We start from the raw sequence: 25,086 nt of genomic DNA, 5'->3' as shown, positions 1-25,086 counted from the left end.
CAGACTCAATGCCATCTCTCAGACGAGGGCAACATGGCCATTTAAAGCACAGCACTAATCTGAAAACGTGCAAAAGTTGCTTTTGGCCCTGTGAGCAATCTGTAGCTACAAGAGTGCTCCTGTGAGTGACATGGTTTGTTACAGATTTACAGGGAACTCCTCTAGGGAACTGCATCTAGCAGTTATCCAAGTATGTACCTAAGTAAGCACAAGGTCAAGACCGGGTCAAGTAGGGAAGATGACCACGTACTTGACACAACATTGAGACTCTGGCAGGACAGGGAATTTGTTCAGGAGATTTGCACTCACGGTCATATCCCATGAATCTCCTTCATGTTTGGGGAGAATTGACTGTTTATTGGCAATGGCAGGGCTGGTCCATGTTGGTCGGCAATGTTTTCTCTTTTTTAGTAGCCATAGCTTACAACTGAGATATCAGAAGCTGGTTACACATAATGCTTTGGCAACTCTTGTACAGCACTGTACAAATGTCATATGTTAGCACTTCTGTAATTGTCATATTTCAATTTCTGGTGTATCTTCTTATATCTAATTCTAATATATAACATAATATTCAATATCCATGTGAGAGTTTGATGGCTTTGGAGGCAAGGAACAGAAAACCCATCTCAAACCAACTTAAACAATAAGGGAATTTTTACTGCCTTACATATCTGAAAATTCTAGCGATAGGCAAGACTAATCAAGACCTGAACTCAGTTTCTTTGTGATTCTCTTGGCTGTCTCTCTTCTCTCTTAGCTTCATTCTTGAGCTGGTAGTAAGAAAGCTGCCATAGTTCTACCATGGTGATGTCCTTGGTGGAGAGAAGCCATGTTTTCCAGTGGCTTTCATTTTTCCAAATGCTCCCTGTAAACATTGTGTCTTGTCTCCTTCTCCTGGACTGAGATGCACACTCTTTCCTGAGTCAATTCTTCTGTACAGCAATGGTTGGTTGTCCTGGATTCCAATACCAGTTACTGTCAAGGAGACAGGAAACAAATCAGACCCATCCTGAAGCTGGGGACAGGCTCCCCTCCTCTGAAGCATTTGTTGCTGATATGGTTTGGCTGTGTCCCCACCCAAATCTCATTTTGAATTGTAGCTCCCATAATTCCTACTTGTTGTGGGAGGGACCCAGTGGGAGATAACTGAATCATGGGAGCTGTTTCCCCCATACTGTTCTTGTGGTAGTGAATAAGTCTCACGAGATCTGATGGTTTTATAAGGTGAAACCCCTTTCATCTGGTTCTCATTCTCTCTTGCCTACCTTTTGCTTTCCGCCATGATTGTGAGGCCTCCCTGGCCATGTGAAACCGTGAGTTCATTAAACCTCTTTCCTTTATAAATTATCCAGTCTCTGGTATGTCTGTATCAGCAGCGTGAAAACAGGCTAATACTGTTGCCACAAGGGGGAAATCTAAATGCCCAGAGTAAGTCAGGAAGGAACGAGTGAATTACAAACTACATCCACCACGTTAGTGAAGATTAAATGGCTTAAGACAGGTAGAGCACTTGGATAATAACTGTGATATGGAAAAATGCTTAAATAATATTAACTGCTCTTTTTGGAATGTTAAAATTACTAACTAACCCATTTTTCTAAATAAAATTCTAGAAATTCAGGCAAAGAAAAATTGGTGTCTAATCAAAAAAAATTATATAAACTATTTTATAGATTTTTTTACTTGCCCAGTGATTAGGTATTATATATTTTCCAGTAGAATTTTTTTTTTATTATTATACTTTAAGTTCTAGGGTACATGTGCATAACGTGCAGGTTTGTTACATATGTATACTTGTGCCATGTTGGTGTGCTGCACCCATCAACTCGTCAGCACCCATCAACTCGTCATTTACATCAGGTATAACTCCCAGTACAATCCCTCCCCCCTTCCCCCTCCCCATGATAGGCCCCGGTGTGTGATGTTCCCCTTCCCAAGTCCAAGTGATCTCATTTTAGTCAATCAATATGTTTTAATATCTGCACCATGAAAGACACAATTACAAATGCTACATGAGACATTAAGTGTAAAAATATAGCTTCTTCTAGGCACTTGGAAGCTAACACAAAACATACATACCATATCAGTGTACAATAACAACACTCAAAACAATATTGAATAATAAGTGAAATGCTAATATTTATATGTAATATAAATATGTATATATAATCTACATAAAAATAGAAATATTGAAGAACTGTTTCAGTACTATAGGATTTAAGAACCTGATCATTAATGCCATGGAACGTATGGTTTGAATTCTTGCCCTAGCATTGGCATCTGAGTGATATTGAGAAACTTGATAATCCTTCCCTAGCTTTACTCCTCTGTACCTATCTCATTGGACTATCTAAGGGTTAAATTAAATTAACTGATGCAAATAACTGTTGTCACTGCATCTGGCACATATTACATACTCCAAAAACATTAGCTACCCTTAGAATCACCATCCTCATAATGAGTCAGGTTTACAAATTTGATCTCAGTTTTAAAGGAAGTGTATGAAGCTAAAAGGTTTAAAAAAAAAAAAAAGGAGATAGCTGATCATGTAATCACAAGTCACACTTGGGAACTTAGGGAACAGCCAAATAGGGGCAGAAGAAGACTCTAGGTAATAACAGGTCATATTTATACAACATCATCTCACTGAATCCTCACCCTTTTTAAGTTCAAGAAAGAACAGTACCTAAGGTATTGAAGGTGCCACATGAATAACTGTTCAATGGGTGATGATGGAATAAAAATAAAATAGTTAATAAAATGACTTGCTTTTAGTGTTTGACTAGTAAACAGCAAGGATGAAACTAGAAAAGAACCCAGGTATTCTAATTCCTGATCTCTTTTTCATGTTTCCTACGATACTCAACTCCCTCCATGTAAAGAATTAAGAGAGAGAAGTTTGGTAAAAAGCATCTCTAGGGAATGGAATATCCTGAAGCTCAGGTGCACCCCTAAGAAACAAATGCATTACGTTCTCAGAGTTAGCACAGTGTGCGGGAAAGCACGCAGGTCAGGTGAAAGCTTCAATTTTTCCTTCACAGCTCTGTGACCTTGAACAAATTACTTACCTTCTCTGTATCTCATTTCCATCATCTACAAAAGGGTGTAAAATACTCATTCTCGTCTCCTAGAATTGTAAAGATTCAGTGCAGCAATGCATGGAGGGCCTTTTAGGACACTGCTGGTTTTTCTTGGGGTTCTCCCCACTCTATATTTGAATCTATGCAATTCACAGCTCTGTTCTCCCTTTGTCAGAGACTTTGATGTTTGCTTTTCCAGCTCTAGGAACTACATATTCACAAAGAAGGGATGGCAGGGATTGCTGTTCCACTGAAACTCCTGCAGGGAGACAATCACCTCCCTCATCACACACAGCATTCAAACTAGAGAAAATGGCTGCAATTTCATTTCCATGAGTCTGACACTCAGGACTGGCCTGAGTATCAATGCCCACATATTTGGGGTCCAGTGCAAAATGAAAATGTGGAGTTTCTTATTTCAAAGCTATTAAGAATTTCAAGACAGGAACAGCAGAGCGTTAAACAAGGTATGGGACCCTTTTAAGCTCATGCACAGGTTGCACACTCTAAAGCCCGTCCTGCTGATACTTTAAGCACCCTCCTTCCCATATTCCTTTAGGGCGGAGGTATATACAATGGAGATTCCGTTGCTATAACTTATCCACCTATGTAGTCAGCCTTTTGCTACTTTTGTCCCAAATGCCTGACTGTAAGTGTTCCTCCTCCTTTTGATCTTTGCGTTAAATTTACTTAGAACTCTGAAATCCAACTACCTAGATTCACGTTTGCATTCCACCCCTTACCAACCTGTATGACATGGGCATATTACCTAACTTCTCTTTACCTTTATTTTACTGCATAGTGTAAAAATCCTGATAATTGAGGATAATGATAATAGTAACCTTATAGACCTGTGGATTAAACGAGCTAATAATATAAAGTTTATGAATAGCATCTAATGCAGTGGTTCTCAACCATGGCTGCACATTCAAACCTCTTGGAGAGCTGTTTAAAACTTCCATGTTGCTGGGTCCCCACTCACAACCAATTGGATCAGAGTGTTTATGGGTGAGGCCAGAATATTGGTAGTTTTAAAAAGCTCTCGAGGAGATCTGAGTGATCAAGAGAGTAGAGGATAAAACTAGTCTTGTGCATGGCAAGTATTCAATACAGTGTTGGCTAGTTAATACACAGTGTAGCTAAACAAAGAAGTAACATGTTCTGCATTTCAGTTCTTCCCTTGGATCTACTCTGCATCTGGCTTCTTTCTCTTACTCCCATCTGCTTTTATCCAACGTGTACCTGAAAGCAATGTAAATCAACACCGAAGATGTCTTAAGGTGTTCCCACTGAGATGAAGGTGCCTTTGAATACAGGTCTCCCCATTAACCTCGAGATGAGAGGGGGAAATGTCAACTTCTCTAACAGGGATCTTTCTTTTGATATCAAGGTGGGCTGTATTCCAAAAGCTTGGCACACAGGGGGCATTAGGGGACAGGGAGGACTTCAGTCAAGCCACCAGAGATCCTTAAATAATGCAAAGCAGAGAAGCAAGGCAGCGATGAGAATGTTAATTTCTTGAGCTCATATTTCTCTCCCATCAGTGTGGATAATCATCTTTTGAAAATGTCCTTTTGTCATATTTATGATGGTGACACATCCATTATGAATACAGTAGCTCATTTGCAACATGACCTGACAAATATTGAACGTTCTAGACTACATTTAATTCCACGATAACTAAAATCATTTGTGTTTCTTTGTAACCAGAAAGGGTTCAGATTATATAAAGCTTAAAATAGGAAGGACTTTATGACTTGTCCTTCACAATCAGTCCAACAACCAGGACGTGGCCTGGGGTTGAGATAGGAGCTGTAGGAGTGGAGCCAATTTGACCTCAAGATCAAGAGGATTTCAATTTCAAGCTGAGGTTCAGGGACACATTTTTGGAGGGAAGCTGGATGAACTAGTGACAAATGAATTGCTAAGTAAAAGTCAATGACCATCTCTTCCAGCTAGGTCAAGGAGTCAGTTTACAAACCCAAGGTCTCTGAAACTCAGACCGTAAAATCTACTTGGGGAGAATCTCAGAGGCCCAAATTCCAACATCCAGTTGTTGAATAATTGCTACATTTGCTGTGATTCTGAGTCTAAGAGAAAGGAGGAAATCCTGCCTGAAAGCTATTTATGTTCCAGTTGGATTCCCAATTCCTAAACACCTGAGAAAGAAACTCCTAAAAGGTATTACAAAATAACATAAGTTTAGATGGCAAAAGAAGCATTATAGTCAGGACAATGTTTTCAATGAATTTTGCAATCATGGTGAGTCCTGAAGTTCGCTGTGTAGGTTAAAAGAAAGATTTATTTTTTGAAGAACAGAAGAGAATAAACTGAACTAGTCTAAATCATAGTGATTTTCTTTTAGTTAAGGAAATTGTTAGGATTAAGTACTGTTTTCTAAAAGTTTTGTTTCATTTATATATGCTTATATATGTGCATCTTAGATTATGATGTAAAATGGAATTTTGCTATCGTATTCAAGGTCCAAAAAGAATGAAATTCACCATTATTAGGGGACAGAGTCTCCTCAGGGCCCTTAGGGCAGAATTTACAAATTGATGGTTCACAGGATACATACAGCCCATTAGCAGTGGGTCGATTGGAAATTTTATTGTTGTTGTTTCATGGTTCACAAAATGAGGTTTTGAAAAAATAAGAGTAAGTGGTCAGCAGTTAAAAGCCGGGAGGTTTCATATTTTAAAAACACAGATTTTAGCTGGGCACGATGGCCCATGCCTGTAATTCCAGCACTCTGGGAGGCCAAGGCGGGTGGATCACCTGAGGTCAGGAGTTCAAGACCAGCCTGACCAACAAGGTGAAACCCCGTCTCCACTGAAAATACCAAAATTAGCTGGGTGTAGTGGCAGGCACCTGTAGTCCCAGCTACTAGGGAGGCTGAGATAGGAGAATTGCTTGAACCTGGAAGGCAGAGGTTGCAGTGAGCCAAGATCGCGCCACTGCACTCCAGCCTGGGCAACAGAGTGAGGCTCTGTCTCAAAAATAAAAAATAAAAATAAAAATAAAAAAACAGATTTCCAGCTTTTCTTCAAATACCAGAACATTTGGAAATAATGAGTCTGTTTACCCACAGACCAGGAGTGCCCAGACAAACTTTCTTCCGAAAAAGGAAAAGTCTGATGGGTAAATCATGTGGATCGATTCCCACATTATTCTTTATCCCTGTATCTTTTGACTTGACAATGATTGGGACCTGGTAGGTGCTCTTGCCCCAGCCTACATTTTTGACCTTGTTGCTCACCCACCTTCTGTTGCAGTCAAACTGAAGAGCTAAAGTATCCAAGAATAGTTCCGGCAATCCTCTAAATGTGTAACACACTTTCTTCACCTGAGACCCTCTGCTGGTTGAAACCTTTGCCAAAGCCCAGTCCAAACATACAGACCTTCCAAAAAGCATTTCTGAATCTTGTATCTCCTGATAGTTTCCATCCCTGAATCGCCCCAGTATATTCTCTACTGCCCTTGACGTACTCTATAATTCTGTACTGTATAATTCCCTAAAATATGTCATTCTTATTTTTCATCATCTGTCTCCTTGATTAGGTCATGAGCTCCCTGAATGCAGGAACCATGTCACATTTGTCTCTACTTTACCATCCCATTGTCTAGGCCAGTGAATTGCGTATAGCAGATACTCAATAATTGCTTGATGAATTGCATTACAAAAGATTTCAATATAAGCTTATTTATTAAAGCATTGCTTGAAATAGCAAAAAAAAAAAAAAAAAAAAAAGGAAAACAATCCAGCTGTCCATCAGTTGAGTTTGAATAAATCAATTGCAGCACCTCCATACAATGAAATACTCTGAGACTAGTAAAAATGATTTAGCTCTATATTTGGTGATATATTATAGAAAGATGTTCAGGGCATATTACTAAGTAAGAGAGCGATTGCCAGAACCACAAAGACATCATTATCTGAAAAAAATTTTGAATAGACACTTTTATGTGTAAAGAAAATCTAAAACAATATTTATTCATTCACCTCACAAATATTTCCTGAATTCCTACTATGAGTCAGAAATTATGCTAAGAGCTGCATGTATAAGATTTTACTAAGCAGAATCTCTATGAACATGGAGTTTAAACAGTCCAGTATGGGAGGTAAAGAAAAATTATATGCAAGAAAATAATGAGTGCAACAAAGAAAAATAAAGCAGAAAAATTGGATAAAGAGTGACAAAACTAACGTGGAGAACATTTCTATATTAAATAAAGTGGTCAGAATACAACTCTTCAGTTAGGGATTATTTTTCCCAGAAACCTGAATGAAGTGAAAGAAGAAACCACATCGTTATTTGGAGGAAGAGGATTCCAGGTAGAGAGAACTCAAGTGGAGAGGTCCTGAGGTACAATTGTACTGGCTGTGGTGAGAGACACGAAGTAAAAGGAAATGCAATATGAAATGAGATCAGGAAATTAGTGTGACATCGCATTATGTAATGCCCTATAGGGGACTTTGAGTCTTATTCTGAGTTGAGAGAGAGACTGGGCAGGCATTAGAAGAAGAATAATAATACGTTTGGTAATGAACTTGGTAAGTTCAAGTGATCTGTTAGACCTCCAAATGGGAGGTAGTTTGATACTTTATCTACCATTCAGGAGGCATGTGTAAGCTGTGTTATAGATTTGGGATGACATATACAACGGTATTTAAATCCATTTTCTAGGTTGACAAGACTACTTTGAAAATAAATGCAGAAAGCAAAGGGATCTGTAAACAAAAAATAAAATTTTAAGCCCTTCCAACTATCTGAATGGACCCCTCGTCTCAGTTGCAGGCTTTCAAAGTTAACCTGAAAAACTACTTCAGGCTATAATGGGAAGTGGCGGAGGAGAAGGTGGTCAGATATACTTCATTACCATGAACATTAACAGAAACCTTAAGACTGATAGAACAGACTCTAAGTCTGATAAGAAACATTTACAATCTGTTCTCTCTAAAGCCTGCTATCTGGAGGCTTCATCTGCATAATTAAATCTTGGTCTCCACAGCTCCTTATCATAACCCAGACATTCTTTTCTTTGCATAATAACTCTTTCAACCAATTACCAATCAGAAAATCTTTAAATCTCCCTATGATCCAGAAGTCCCCACTTCGAGTTGTCCCACCTTTCTAGACCAAACCAGTGTACATCTTACATGTATTGATTGATGTCTCGTGTCTTCCTGAAATGTATAAAATCAAGCTGCACCCCAACTACCTTGGGCACATGTCATCAGGACCTCCTGAGGCTCTGTCATGAGCAGCGTGGCCTTAACCTTGGCAAAGTAAACTTTCAAAATTGATTGAGACCTGTCTCAGATACGTTTTTGTTCACAGGTTTGAGAACTGAGCTTCATGGCATTCCATCATTTAGGGGTCTGGAAGATTAAAGAAGCTGAACAAGCATTACTTACAAGGGGAGGTCTGAGAAAGGATAAAGGAGAGAGCCACATTAAAGGAACTTAATGAAGAAAGTACAGTAGTAATGAATGGATGCTTACAAGCTTAATGATGGCAGCAATAGCTTTTGTTTATGAACATCTCTATTGATGGGCCCAAAGAGCCCAGATGAGGATGTCAATAGTGCTATAAGGCTATCCAGTTGATGGAATGAGTAGCAGATATTTCCTCCCTTGGCTAATTTTCCTAACCTTTGGGTATCACCATCTCCAGTAGTTCAACCACAGACATTCCTTTTGTCAGGTAACTAAAGAAACTATACACTGTCATTGTGTTTTTTAACAGAAGTCAGTAGAAGACAGTATGCTAGTAGGTGGGGTCAGATAATTATAGAAATCATTTACACCTGGCATTTGCATGTTACAACACGATTATGCAGCGTGCCATTCTAGATTTTAATCTTATTGGGTTTTTATATGAGCCTAGTGAGTTAGGTTATGCAGATATTGTTACAATTATTATTACAGTAGAATTGCATCTTACTTGGCAGTGGGGTTCTAAAGTACATAAAGAGAAACTTGTATATAGCCAAAATTACCCGTGAGAATTTTTTCTCTCAAAAACTCCAACACACTCAGTTTTCCTGCAAGTATTAGAATTTGTTGCTGCTTCTTCCACTCATGCCTGGTAAAGTGGATGGCTTCTCTTTGGGCTCATGCTGTTCAAGAAAATAGAGACATGTTCAGTATAGCAAGATGCATGCTATTTCTTCATTTTTTTCCTTAGCGTTCTTCTTCCTTACCTCTTTTCATAAATATTTATGACCTCTCTTACATATCAGGCATTATCATAGGTGTCGTATATACTGTTGTTAAACACAGGGACTATATTCTTGGTCTCAGCAGGCTTACAGTCTAGCATACACTGTGAGAAGCACATGTGATGCAGGAACAATAGTCCAGACCTTTGGCACACATGCTATTGCCATTTATGGCTAGCAGAACTCTTGCACTAATTAAATTATTTCTTTTCCTCTTACAGAGTGCTTGTATTTGAATTTGCCTAAGATAAACTCCCATCAGATGCAATTCTATATTACCATAATACAAATAAAGAAATAGGCTTAGAGAGAAAAGGTGGCTTCCCAAGAGTTATACTATCATAGCAGAATTAGACTTTAAATCCAGATTTAAAAAATTTTACATCCCATGTTCTCCATCTTCTGTTCTAGACATCTCTTCTATCCTCTGACATAGTTACTCTTTTGGGCTGAGTCTACGCCTTCCCTTGTCCCTCCTAAATGGGACAGCATGGCCTTGCTCTTGTCTTTTGCTTGTCTTTTGCTCTTGACTTTTCCCTCCCCAGATACAAATTTCTGTTTCTATCCTCATCTTAGCCTCACCTGAAGAAAATGTGGCTAGAAACGTCTCCATTACTTAGTCATTTTGCTGTTGGTATCCTTGACACTTGGTCAGAATTAACCCAGGCATGGCTATTGAATAGAAAGTACTTGATTTCACTTTACTGACATCTTGACTTTCCAACTTCCCTGGAGATTCCATTATATTCCTACAACCCAGGTAGGGAATTGTCATTTTTACTGAGGATAAACCTATTTAGGTGAATGTCCCTCTGCAGAATCATTTATCTTCCATTTCAATTTATACTGTAGACATGGCTCTTGTCCAAAACACGGTGATTTATTAGGGTTTCTATTTAGGACTGTGTTTATAGACACTATGCCCTACATTGTGAGATTGTAAAAGTAAGAAATTCCCATAAAATTAAATTTCAAGCAGAGCAAATTGTGTGGGGGAGGAGAGACAGGATTGTCTGAAGTACATTAATTCTTACTGGTGAGACTGTGAAACCCTTTGTATCATGTCAGGTTGACCTCACCAATTACTCGGTAAAAGTAGAAAGTTAAAGCAATGTGACTTCATTTAGGTAAATAGATGTGCTGTATTATGAAGCTGCTCTAAATGTTTTTGAATAGTTGCCACTTTAATTTTATGATATAATGACTTGGTTTAATTTCTTGGTCATTTGATGAAGTTTTTATGTCCACCTGAGGTAAGCTATGAGAAGGAACAAGTGATTACTTGCAAACAAAGGCCTTTACAAATTGGATTTCAAAAATAAGGGGAAGAAAAGGGTGAAGTCTCCAGACCCTTTTCTTCACTAAAGAGCCATGGGCATGCAGTCACCTTTCAGGGCCTCAGTTTCTGTCAGGGTAAGAAATGTTAGCTGCTATAAGAAGCAACCTTAAAATCTCAATTGTTATTTGTTCACTCACTTCAGTATAAGGTGTTTGTGTGGGAGGTGGGTTCTGGCCCTTCCAAATTGTGACTCCACCATTTTCAGCAAATAGTCCCAAATTAATACCATTTGAAAGTTTTCTCATGGTTACCACCATTGCCCTTATGAGAAAACTATTTTCAACAGTCAGCTCCCTCTTTCCATGATTTTCTCTTACCTTTTTCCTACACTACAGACTGGCTACAACTTTAACTTGGATACTAGTGAAAGAGTCGGCTATCTCTTTGATACCAAATTATTACATTGGAAAAAATGTTTACATTGTTATCTACCTCTAATTATGTAACATTTTAGGCTTCTTCATTACTCAAGTATGTGAAATAACAAATTTAATAACTTTTCAGTTCATTGATTCTGGATGTGTTTTTCACAAAACTTCAGCCGTAGAGAAAAGATATCTGGTTGATTCAGGAAAAAAAAAAAAAAAAAAATACAACCTTTTTTCCAAAAAGCATTTTCTCAAAACAATTTCTCAGTGTAATTGAATGGTATTTAATATTCAAATTCTTCTCTTCTTTCTTTCTCCTCTGAGGAAAAGCAACTAAATTACCAAGTAGATTTCAGATCACCAAAAAGAAGAAACCGGCAGGAGGCTTAACACTTAGTGTCTTGGATTTTTTTCCTACTACCACACAGTCCATATTTTTCCTTTTATTGTACTTATTTAACTCCTTTTTCATATCTACACATGACTTATTTACACTGGTAATTTTTCATTATTTGCAGTATTTACTATCTAATGTTTGCGGTGGCTGGTTTTGCACTGTTTTTAGTTTAAAAGTTTGTTGTTTTTGTTTGGCTATATGAGGTATATTCCTGCACTTCTTTACTTCCTGCCATTGTGTAACACCATCTAATTATTCAAACCAAGATGATTTGAATAATTAATACTTTATTCCACCTTTGAGAACCTCACACATAGTCTTGGCCCTACAGAAATCATCTGTGTGTGGAATTTCACGAGGGTGGGATTTAAAACATGTCTTATAGGAAGGAAGGGAACATGAAGAGCAAGCCTTATGATGCTGAATGGGGTAATAAGTTTACAGGTAGAATGTGCAAAATACAAGGTCTATTTTGGCAGAGTTAGAGAACAATTTGGGGAAATGGATGAGACCCAGATAGGGATGACTCATATAAACCCCTAGAATATTTAGACTCTAGAGAAGATTCTTCAAAGTATATTTCAGAAAGCACAATTTCCTTACTGCTCCATAAGAAGAGGAAATCATGTATTTAAGATATGCTTCATATGACTTTTACCTCTATTATTAATGTAGAACTTTGGTTTAATGCTTACTCTTGCTCTGAACCATGGCTAAGTTTACTATTTGCATTATCATTTGTCGTTTTTGGTAGGTAGATACTATCATCACCAACATCATCATCATTGTATTTATTATTTATTGTTGTGTAACAAATTACCCTAAAAACTGGCTTAAAACAACCATGAACATTTATTCTCTCACCTTTTCTATAGGTCAAGAGTTTGGTAGCATCTTGCCTGGGAGTTCAGACTCAATATCTCTCATTTAGCTGCAGTCAGGTCATCAGCCTTAGCTGAGGTCCTCTGAGGGCTTGATTATGTCCTTAGGATGCACTTCCCAGTTGGCTTGCTCACGTGGCTGCCATGTTGGTGCTGGTTATTGGTTGAAGGTTTTTTCTCTACATGGGCATTCTAATGGGCTCTTAGAGGGTCCTCATGACATGGCAGTTGGCTTCCTCCAGAGCAAGTTATCCAAGACAGAGCAAGGAGGAGATACAGTGTCTTTCATGACTCAGCTTTGAATACAACTCTGCAACATCCTGTGGGCTACACAAGTCAGTCCTTTCTCATGGGGGAAGAGACACTGTGTGAACACAGTGTGAGAGGATAGTTGCAGGCCATTTCAGAGGTCATAATCATTATCTAGTTTTGCAGATCAGGGAACTAAAATCAGAGAAACGAAGTCATTTGACAAAGAACATAGAACATTGGGAAAGGTCACTTAAACCCAGACACTCTGATGTAGAGAAAGCAGATTTTGAAACTATTCTATATTTATCTCCAACAGATGATTTCTTTCTTAGTGTCACATGGATATTAACATAATAGTCTGATAAATCTTTCTGTAATGAAAGTGCTTTCCAAACTTACGAGTTTATCTTTTCTTTTTCTTTCCTTTCTTCTCCCTCCCTTCTTTTTCTTCCTTCTTCTTTTCTTCCTTTCTTTTTCTTTCTTCCTTTTTCTTTCATTTAAATAGAATATTAACATCTTGAAGAACATGCTTTGGGAAATGTCACTGTAGGAAATAGGGATAATTAGAAGATTCTAAATAAGACAAAGAAATGAAGAGAATGGTATTGAGGTAGATTAATTTGATAAGTGTGGGGGACAGATTGGTGGGAGAAGGAATCAGAAGCATGCAAATGTGTTTTGTTAAGAAAACAGAAACCAAACACACAGACAAAAGCAAACAAAAAGTAAAGGACTATTGCACATGTGACTTGGAAAAAAAATCAAAATAAAGAGTGAAATAATGCAGGGTGGTGAAAGGGGGAGAGCAGTCTACAAAGTACATAAAGCAGAAGAGTAGAGTGGTTAAAGGCAAAGCACTGAGTCAAACATGTCAGGCTTTGTTTCTTAGCTCTGCCCTATAAACCAGGGGATATAGGAAAAGTCACTTCAAAGCTCTCTGACCCCAAACTTATTCGCCTGAACAGGCAGGCAAAATTACGGTACCTCCTGTTGTTGGGAGAATTAAAAATCACATGGTAAATGTTCATAAAAGATCTTTATTATTATTTTTCATATTGAACTATAATTATCTGAAGAAATTCAAAATTAAAAGTGAATATCTATTATAAATAGGATATTAATTTTTTAAAACTTTTTTCAAAACCTCAGAACTCTGTCCTTGAAGGTCTTGTAAGTGATTAATGTATCATGATAAATATGACATTGTTCTAGCTGAAGGAAGGAACCTACCTTCTTGCTCCCATTCCTTTTCTATCCTGTAGTATTAGTCAAAGAAACTGTATAGAATGCCAGGAAATTTGCAAGGTGCTTTTTGAAAATCATCAGATTAAAACCAAACCACCAGTGCCAATTTCTGAGATGAACTATGAGAAGATCATGGTACAAGTAGAAGAGATGTTTCCCCACAGACCACATATAAATAGAGACAGATGAATATATCCTAACGCAAAGCATCTGCAACCCCAAAAAGCTTAATTCTAGAGCCAGAGAGGAGAAAAAGTGAATAAGCAATAAGCTTGACTACTGACATCAGAATTTAGTTTTTGTTATTACTAATGAACATAGATTTCCATAAATATTTATCATAACTTTGCAGGGCAGGTGCTGAATCTTATTTACTGCCATATCCTCAGTGTCTTGCTCAATACATACCATTTAATGATACTTGATAAACATCAGTGGAATGAATGAATGATGGAGTCAGTGGATAAAGAAATTAATGTTTGCATGAAAGGGTTCAGTAGAAATGAAAATAAATGGGTGTGACAAATAAACACTTAAAAAGAAGAATAAATATAATTTCACCACAAACTGATGCACTGAATGAAGGAAAGAAATTTCCTGACTTATAAGAAACAAGACAGTTCAACTTTATGATTCTCTTTTGGCTTAAAAAGCCCATACTTCTAATGTTTTGTGAGTCACAAAGTTCTCTACATCTTTAAGCTTCATTTCAAGACTGCATCAATAGTACTGAATTTCACAGAAATTTGCAATTGAGGAGGAAAAGCCCATTTCAAAGAGAAGATAAAAGAATGCACGTCTATTATATATCAGTTACAAATTGAAAAAGTTTTCAAAAAAGAATTTGGGGCCTGTACTAGTCAGGGTTCTCTAGAGGGACAGAACTAAGATGGATAGATATATATATATTTATATATACACATACATATACATATTTATATATGTATACATATAAACATATATAATATATGTAAGATACATATCCATATATAGATATATATGAAAAGGGGAGTTTACTAAGTATTAGCTTACACAACCACAAGGTCCCACAATAGGCTGTCTGCAAGCTGAGGAGCAAAGAGGGCCAGTCTGAGTCCTGAAACAGTAGAACTTGGGGTCCAGTGCTCGAGGGCAGGAAGCATCCAGCACAGGAGAAAGATGTAGGCTGGAAGTCTAGGCCAGTCTCTCCTCTTCACATTTTTTTGCCTGCTTTATATTCACTGGAAGCTGATTAGATTGTGCCCACCAGATTAAGGGTGGATCTACCTTCCCCAGCCCACTGACTCAAATGTTAATCTCTTTTGGCAACACCCGCACAGACACATCCAGGATTAGTACTTTGTATCCTTCAATCCAATGAAGTTGACACTCAGTATTAACCATCACAAGTCCACTCCTTGTCAACTTGAACCCATACACATCTCCTGAGATCATAAATAATCTTCAAATAAAGACAATAATAAGGACATAATTATGCCTAGCATAATACAACTATCCTTAGAACAACGGGAAACGCAACAATCCCCAACACAAATACTATTACATAAAGTTAACAATATTTAAACGCTGATATGAAGTCAGTACATCTTATGTCACATGATAAAGGAAAAGGAAATAAAATGAAGATATTTTCTTAACAGAAGTGTATACATGCACAAACATGTTTTTCACAAAAGAAGGAGGAAATGCTCATGACAATTACAGTCCTTGTTTCTGCAGCTGGTCACGTGGTCATAGCTGGTATTGGTGACTACCTTCTTCAACTTCCCATTCTGTATTCCCTTTGCCTTCAGCAAGCATCTCAGCAGGTCGTGGGTTTTTTTTTGTTTTTTTGTTTTGTTTTTTTCCTGGTGGAGTGACCCAAACCTTCATTCCTGAGGAATCTGGGCCATTTATAGTCCTGCCTGGATTGGACTGTTGGAGTTTCCCGTTGACCTTAATCACATGGCATGGGAATACTAAAAGATTCCCTAATGTAGCTCCTGTATTCCACGCCTATGCTTCCTTACTGCTGTTGTGGAGTAAACTGATTTCATCTTGATAGTCCAGGTCAATCACCTCAGCCAACACTGTAACTCCCTTCTTAGCCTGTTGACTTAAAGGCAGGAGAAGCCCAAAGTGTGCAGGTGGCAACCTTAACTTCCAGTTTAATGGAGTTGTTATTGTGTCTCCTGGTGGCAGCATTCCTCCCTCTGGAACTAAGACCTCTAGGCCGGCAGAACGTAATGTCTTGGGAACAGGAAGAACAATTTTGCTAGTGGATCACTAGGGGTGATGGTGACTGGTGCCACTTCTACTTCCGCCCCTTGAGTCCTGGACTTGTGAATCCTGGCTATGAGAGAAAGAGTGCCATATGTGGGACACTGATTCAGAGCATACGTGGCCTTCTGGAGAACTCTGCCTCATCCTTGCAAAGTGTTGTCACCTAGTTGGCATTGTAATTGTGACTTCAAAAGGCCATTCCACTGTTCTGTTAATCCAGTTGCTTGAGGATGTTGGGGAACATGGTAAGACCAGTGAATTCCATGAGCATGAGCCCACTGCTGCACTTCTTTAGCCTTAAAGTGAGTGCCTTGGTCAGAGGCAATGCTGTATGGAATACCATGTTGGTGAATAAGGCATTCTGTGAGTCGACGGATGGTAGTCTTGGCAGAAGCATTGCGTGCAGTATAGGCAAACCCATATCGGAGTAAGTATCTATTCCAGTGACGACAAATCTCTGCCCTTTCCATGATGGAAGAGGTCCAATTTAGTGAACCTGCTACCAGACAGCTGTCTGATCACCCCGAGGAATGGTGCCATATCAAGTGCTCAGTGTTGGTCTCTGCTGCTGGCAAACTGGGCACTCAGCAGTGGCTGTATCCAGGTCAGCCTTGGTGAGTGGAAGTCCATGTTGCTGAGCCCATGCGTAACCTTCATCCCTGCCAACATGGCCACTTTGTTCATAGGCCCACTGAGTGATGACAAGAGTGGCTGGTGAAAGAGGCTGAGTGGTGTCCACAGAACAGGTCATTCTATCCACTTGATTATTTAATTCCTCCTCTGCTAAGGTCACCCATTGCTGAGCACTCACATGTGATACAAATATCTTCAGTTTTTGACCACTCAGAGAGATCCATCCACATACCTCTTCCCCAAATTTGTCACCAGTTTTCCAATCGTGCTTCTTCCAGGTCCCTGACCATCAAACCAAACCATTGGCTACAGCCCATGTATCAGCATATAATCACACATCTGACCATTTCTCCTTCCATGCAAAGTGCACAACAAGGTGCACTTCTCAGAGTTTTGCCCACTGGGAAGATTTCCCTCTACTGCTGTTTTTCAGGGATGTCCTAGAAAGGGGCTGGAGTGCTGCAGCTGTCCACTTTCTGGTGGTGCTTGCATATCATGCAGAACAATCCGTAAGCCAGGCCCTAGTCTTCTCTTCCTCTGTCAACTGATCACAGGGAGCTCTCCACAAGGCCATCATCACTGCAGGCTGGGGTTGAGAAGACAGGGTGGCAGGAATGGAGACTATGGGCATTTGAGCCACTTCCTCACGTAACTTACTTGTGCCTTCAGGACCTACTTGAGCCCGATCACACACACACCACTTCCATTTGATGATGCAATGCTGCTGCTGTGCCATGATACTTTATGGCTAGATGGGTCAGAAAGCACCCAGTTCATGACAGGCAGTTCAAGTCACATGGTGACTTGATGACCCATGGTCAAATGTTCAATTTCCACCAAAGTGCCGTAACAGGCCAAGAACTGTCTCTCGAAAGGACGGTAGTTATCTGAAGAAGATAGCAGGGCCTTGCTCCAAAATCCTAGATGCCTCTATTGTGATTCACCTATTGGGCCTGCCAAAGGCTCCAAACAGCATCCTGTCTGCCACTGACACCTCAAGCACCACTGGATCTACTGGGTCATATGGCCCAAGTGGCAGAGCAGCTTACACAGCAGCCTGGACCTGTTGCAGAGCCTCTCCTGTTCTGCATCCCACTCAAAACTGGCAGCCGTTCAGGTCACTTGGTAAATGGGCCAGAGTAACAAACCCAAATGAGGAATGTGTTGCCTCCAAAATCCAAATAGGCCCACTAGGCATTGTGCCTTTCTTGATTGTAGGAGAGGCCAAAGGCGGCAACTTATCCTTCACCTTAGAAGGAATATCTTGACAGGCCCCACACTACTGGAGCCCTAGAAATTTCACTGAAGTAGAAGTTCTCTGAATTTTAGTCAGATTTATTCTCCATCCTCTGGCATGCAAATGTCTTGCCAATAAGTCCAGTGTGTTTGCAAGACTGCTCACTGGATCCAGTCAGTATAATGTCCTCAACGTAATGGACCAGTGTGATATCTTGTGAAGGCGAAAAATGATCAAGGTCCTTCTGAATAAGATTGTGACACAAAGCTGGAGAGTTGATATAGCCCTGAGGTAGGACAGTACAGGTATATTGCTGGCCTTTCCAGCTGAAGACAAATTGCTTCTGGTGGGCCTTACGGAGAGAAATGGAGAAAAAGGCATTTGCCAAGTCAATGGCTGCATACCAGGTATCAGGAGGTGTGTTAATTTGCTCAAGCAATAAAAATTACATCAGGTACAGCAGCTGCAATTGGAGTCCACCACTTGGTTAAGCTTATGATAATCCACTGCCATTCTCCAAGATCCATCTGTCCTCTGCACAGACCAAATGGGAGAGTTGAATGGAAATGTGGAAATCTCCACCCCTAAGTCTTTCAAGTCCTTGATGGTGGCACTAATGTCTGCAGTCCCTTCAGGGATGCGGTATTGTTTTTGATTTACAATTTTTCTAGGTAAAGTCAGTTCTAATGGCTTCCATTTGGCATTTCCCATCATAATAGCCCTCACCCCATGCAATTTTACTCAGTAAAGCAAATGATTAGAGGTCTTGGGGCCAAATCGATCTCAATCTATTCTCGAACTTTAAATGTGTAAGAAGCCTGGCTCACTGGCGTGGAGCCAGGCATGCAAAAACCCCACTTCTGGTACCAAAATCTGTATTAGTCAGGCTTCTCTAGAGAGACAGAACTAATATGATACATATAAAAGGGAGTTTATTAAGTATTAACTTACACAATCACAAGGTCCCACAGTAGGCTGCCTGTAAGCCGAGGAGCAATGAGAGCCAGTCTGAGTTCCAAAACTGAAGAACCTGGAGTCTGAAGTTTAGGGCAGGAAGCATCCAGCACAGGAGAAAGATGTAAGCTTGGAGGCTAGGGCAGTCTCTCCTCTCATGCTTTTCTGCTTGCTTTATATTCACTGAAAGTTGATTAGGTTGTGCCCACCAGATTAAGGATGGATCTGCCTTCCCCAGCCCACTGACTCAAATGTTAATCTCCTTTGGCAACACCCACACAGACACACCCAGGATTAATACTTTGTATCCCTCATGGGCTGACTCAAATGTTAATCTCTTTTGGCAACACCCACACAGACACACCCAGGATTAATATTTTGTATCCTTCAATCCAATCAAGTTGACACTCAGTATTAACCATCACGGGGCCTATGATATTTGAGGAATGGACATTAAGGAAGAACTATCTATAAGACAACTGGGGTTGTGGTAGAAGACAAAATAGGTAAAACTGAAATGCCAACTCCATATTTGCACTACACCATGAGTGTGAGTCTTTATGTTGAATAATAGGAATGAAGATCGCTGATTAATTGGGTGAATTGACAACACAGAGGTCAGTGAGTAGAGATTATAAACTCATGATGCTAATGACAATCACTCACAATTACTAAGCATTTACAATGTCAGGTACATTGGTATTTTCTTTTCATGTATTATTATATTTAATTATTCTGGCGCTTCTGTGATAAAGATCAGAGATTTGCAAACTTCCTTTGTAAGGACCAGATAGCAAATAATTTAGGCTTTGTGGGTCCTATCATCCCTGTTACAACTATAGCCACACACCACATAATGACATTTAGGTCAATGACAGACCACAAAGGTGGTCTCAGATATTATAATGGAGCTGAAAAATTCATATCACCTGGAAAATTTCTATTCCTTAGTGACAATTTCGTCCTGCAAGCTCCATTCATGGTAAGTGCCCTATGCAAATATACCATTTGTTATCCTTTATACCATATTTCTACTGTACATTTTCTATGTTGAGATACACATATACTTCCCATTGTGTTACAATTGCCTAAAGTATTCAGGACAGTAACATGTTGTACAGGTTTGTAGCCTAGGAGCAATAAGTGATACCATCTAGTCTAGGTGTGCAGTAGGCTTTCCCATCTAAGTTTACATAAGTACACTCTATGATGTTCAAACAATTAATGAAATTGCCTAACAATGCATTTCTCAGAAGGTATCCCCCATTAAGTGATAGATGACTGTACTTAATTCTGCAGTTGTAGGAGGAAGCAATCATGTATAATACACAAATAAATGGGTGTGGTTACATTCCAACAGAGTTTATTACACAGCAGGCAGCAAGCCAGATTTGCCAACCCTGAATGTAGATCATCATTCCCACTCATTGTCTTTTGGTCTACAGAGCCAAGACTCCAACTCGAGTCTTTCTATGCCAGAACCCACACTCCTAACAACTTCATTATATTGCTTGCAATCAAGTTTCAGAAAGGTAATTTCAACAGAGGACTGTAAGCTGAATTACAAAGGAAAAACTGATTTCTAGAGACCCGAAGGCTAGATGGTAAAAATATAAATGGAATTCACTCACATGTAGAATTAGGGAGGTGTATTAGTCCATTTTCACACTGCTGATAAAGACATAACTGAGACCGGGCAATTTACAAAAGGAAGAGGTTTAATGGACTTACAGTTCCACGTGGCTGGGGAGGTCTCACAATCATGGCAGAAGGCAAGGAGGAGCAAGTCACGTCTCACATGGATGGCAGCAGGCAAAGAGAGAGTTTGTGCAGGGAAACTCCAGTTCTTAAAAACAACAGGTCTCATGAGACTCACTATCACAAGAACAGTTCAGGAAAGACCCACCCCCATAATTCAATCACCTCCCACTGGGTTCCTCCCAAGACATGTGGAAATTGTGGAAGTTATAATTCAAGATAAGATATGGGTGGGGACAGAGCTAAACCATATCATTTTTCCCTTGGCCCCTCCAAAATCTCATGTCTTCACATTTCAAAACCAATCATGTTTTCCCAACAGTCCCCCAAAGCTTTAACTCATTTCAGCATTAACTCAAAAGTCCACAGTCCAACATCTGATCTGAGATAAGGCAAGTCCCTTCTGTCTATGAGCCTGTAAAATCAAAAGCAAGTGAGTTACATCCTAGATACAATAGGAGTACAGGCATTGGGTAAATACCACTGTTCCAAATGGGAGAAATTGGCCAAAACTAAGGGCCTATGGGACTCATGCAAGTCCAAAATCCAGCAGGGAAGTCAAATCTTAAAGCTTCAAAATGATTTCCTTTGAATCCATGTCTTGCATCCAGGTCACACTGATGCAAGAGGTGGGTTCCCATAGTCTTGGTAAGCTCTGCCCCTGTAGCTTTGCAGGGTACAGTCTCCCTCCTGGCTGCTTTCATAGGCTGGTGTTGAGTGCCAGTGGCTTTTCCAGACAAAAGGTGCAAGCTGTCGGTGGATCTACCATTCTGGGTTCTGGAGAACAGTGGCCCTCTTCTTGCAGTTCCACTACATGGTGCCCCAGTAGAGACTCTGTGGGTGCTCCAACCCCACATTTCCCTTCCACAGAGGTTCTCCACGACAGCTTCACCCCTGCAGCAAACTTCTGCCTGGGCATCCAGGCTTTCCATACATCCTCTGAAATCTAGGCAGAGGCTCCCAAACCTCAATTCTTGACTTCTGTGTACCTGTAGGCTCAACACCATGTGGAAGCTGCCAAGGCTTTGGGCTTGCACCCTGTGAAGCCATGGATCAAGCTGTACCTTGTCCCCTTTCAGCCATGGCTGGAGTTGCTGGGACACTAAGCACCAAGTCCCTGGATTGCACAGAGCAGAGGAGCACTGGGTCTGGCCCATGAAACCATGTTCTCTTCCTAGGCCTCTGGGTCTGTGATAGGAGGGGCTGCCAGGAAGACCTCTGATGTGCCCTGGAGACCTTTCCCTCATTGTCTTGGGGATTAGCATTTAGCTCCTTGTTACTTATGCACATTTCTGCAGCCCTTGAATTTCTCCTCAGAAAATAGGATTTTCTTTTCTGTCACATTGACAGGCTGCAAATTTTCCAAACTCATATGCTCTGCTTTCCTTATAAAACTGAATGCCTTTAACAGCACCCAAGTCACATTTTGAATGCTATGCTGCTTAGAAATTTCTTCTGCCAGATACCCTAAATCATCTCTCTCAAGTTCAAATTTCCACAAATCTTTAGGGCAGGGGCAAAATGCCACCAGTTCCTTTGCTAAAACATAGCAAGAGTCATTTTTGCTCCAGTTCCCAACAAGTTTCTTATGCCCATCTGAGAATACCTCAGCCTGGACCTTATTGTTCATGTTACTATCAGCATTTTTGTCAAATCCATTCAACAAGTCTCTAGGAAGTTCCAAACTTTCCAACATTTTCCTATCTTCTTCTGAGCCCTCCAAACTGTTCCAATCTCTGCCTGTTACCAAGTTCCAAAGTCACTTTTACATTTTCGGGCATCTTTTCAGCAATGCCCCACCTTACTGGTACCAATTTACTGTATTAGTCCATTTTTTACACTGCTGATAAAGACATACCCAAGACTGAGCAATTTACAAAAGAATTTAATGGACTTACAGTTCCACTTGGCTAGCGAGGCCTCACAATCATGGTGGAAGGTAAGGAGGAGCAAGTCACATCTCACATGGATGGCAGCAGGCAAAAGAGAGCTTGTGTAGGGAAATTCCTGTTTCTAAAACCATCAGACCTTGTGAGGTTCATTCACTGTCACAAGCACTGCTTAGGAAATACCCACCCCCATAATTCAATCACCTCCCACTAGAGGAGCCAGTCAATCACCTCCCACTGGTAGGAATTGTGGGAGTTACAATTCAAGATGAGATTTGGGTGGGGACACACAAAAACCATATCAGGAAGTTATAGTAGCAACAGATGAGAGAGAATGGATAGAGGTTCACAGTAGATAGAATCTCCATGATTTTGCAACTAATTGGTGTGGTGGAACTAGGAATGCGTATGCAGTATGGTACTCTCAAGTAAGCTGAAGAGATAAACTCTATCAAATTCTGCTAAGAAGTTGAATGAAAGACTGAGAATTGACCATTGAATTTTGTGACATGAAGGTCACTAATGACCTAAATAAAAGCAATCTTGGAAGAATGATAGGGACCAAAAGTCAGAATAAATTAGCATCTCAAGAGAATAGGAAAGCAGGACTGAAAGTGAGTTCATATAACCTTTTTAAAGCCACTTCAAAATTAAGAAATATCAAACCAATTGAAAGGCATTCTAGAAATCAACTGGTTTGTTCTCCACAAAATTGTCAATGTCATGAAAGATAAAGAAAGGCTGAGGACTGAAAAAAAGCTACAAGACATGACAGCTACATTTTATACATGATTGGTGATTGAACTCAGGATCATGGAAAATTATTATAAAGAACATTGTTGAAACAATTGATAAAATTTGAATTTCAGCTGTATTTTAAATGAGAGTATGATATCAATGCTTAGTTTCTCAAATTTGATAATTGACTTGTGGTTATTTAACAGAATGACTTTGTTCTTAGGAGATACACCCTGAAGCACTTCAGAGTCACTTCAGAGTGAAGGATTATGATAGAAGCAACTGTCACTCAAATGATTAATAATTTAGAAAAAAATGTATATATGTGTGTGTATGTATATACATATTTTTCTGAATCATTTATGTGTATATAAATATATATGATATGTATATATATAAAAGTTTGTATGTATATATGAAAAATAATAAAATAAATATATAAAAATGGTGACATAAGTAAAAATAGTAAATAGATATACAGGTAGAATATTGAATATATACATATGGAATCATTGAGGGGAATATGGGAGTTCTCTGTGTTATTCTTACAGCCTTCCTATAACTATGAAGTTATTTTACAATAAAACATTTTTGAAAATGTTGAGTAATTATTTCTGAGTATTGAAATGAGTTTTGTCTGTCTCTTTATCTCCATTTCAATTTTTTTCAACAGCAAACAAGGATCAATTGTGTAAAAACATAAATATTTTTCAGTGATGAAAGAAAAATATATCAATTAACTTTATTGACCACTAAAACAGAAGTGTTGTAGCAATTTGGGCAAATATTAATTTCATGAAAGATATTTGTTGTATTTTTTGTAATTATAGAAAAATATTTAGGACAGTTCTTTAATGGTGAGATTATATTGCACGGGTGATATTTTGTGGGCCAATGTTCTATGTATCAATAAAGAAGGAGTTTATAAATTGGGACATTGCTTTAAGTATTTTCATATTTATTATAATGATAAAACACCAAGTGAACTGCTAATTTTGAATTTTCCTGAACTCAATAGGCACAACTTGCTTATGGGCTTAAATTTTTATCTCAATGTTCTATGTGTTGCTTTACCATCCACAGAGGAAAAGATTCCAAAAGCAATTAACTATACCCTTTGGTCTCCCTGGGAAATTCCTGTAGGGAATCTGTGAAAGAAAGGGCAGGATTAGGGTAATCACACAAAATCAGTTTAGTCAGATTCTCACCCTTGAGAAAATCTGGCTTAACACCCCTTGGCTAGCAGAACAAGTTTGCCATTATCACAGTAATAGATTTTTGGTAGAAACTCAAAAGCCATTTGTTGATTAATTGGCAGAAATGGGAGGAAAGTTTTTATCAGAGACAACTTGACTCTGCAAGATCTAGCAAGGTTAGCATTAACTCTCACTGTCACAGAATGTGTAATATAAAGGCCGTGGTGTTAGGAGACTGGGTAGATTGTTTTAAAATGTCAATCCACCAAATAAGAAGGATAAGCCAACTTTGTTGACCATAGGTCTTAAAGTACTTTATTGACTTAATAGCCAAATAAGAAAGAAAAATGGAGAAGGAAAAAATGAATCAGTAAAGAAGGTTGAATAACAATAACAACGCTGCTGAGATTTATAATTCAATGGAAACAAGTCATTTAAATTCAGCCTTTAAAAAAAATTATAGAAATATTTTTTAGAATTATTATAAATATTGGGTTTTAAGGGGTTTAAAACTGTGTGTGTATATATATGTATGTATATATGTGTGTATATATGCATTTATGTGTGCATATGTATGCACACATATATTATACACATACATGCATATACATACACATACATATATATTT

The 25,086-nt window shown here is 39.0% G+C and overlaps 1 long non-coding RNA gene across 1 annotated transcript in view; it reads right to left on the bottom strand.

Moving 5' to 3' along the window:
• LOC105532662 overlaps positions 1–13,097 on the bottom strand; it is a 107,911-nt gene extending 94,814 nt beyond the window's left edge. The window contains exons 1-2 of the long non-coding RNA XR_001005027.1: positions 12,277–13,097; positions 9,087–9,206 (exon numbers count right to left, since the gene is read on the bottom strand). This is a non-coding gene — a long non-coding RNA (uncharacterized LOC105532662). The remainder of the gene's footprint in view (positions 1–9,086; positions 9,207–12,276) is intronic.
• Positions 13,098–25,086: the final 11,989 nt, after the last annotated feature.

Source organism: Mandrillus leucophaeus, unplaced genomic scaffold (assembly GCF_000951045.1).
Source record: "Mandrillus leucophaeus isolate KB7577 unplaced genomic scaffold, Mleu.le_1.0 Scaffold121, whole genome shotgun sequence".
NCBI lineage: Eukaryota > Metazoa > Chordata > Mammalia > Primates > Cercopithecidae > Mandrillus > Mandrillus leucophaeus.
This window is presented reverse-complemented; position numbering and strand designations above follow the sequence as displayed.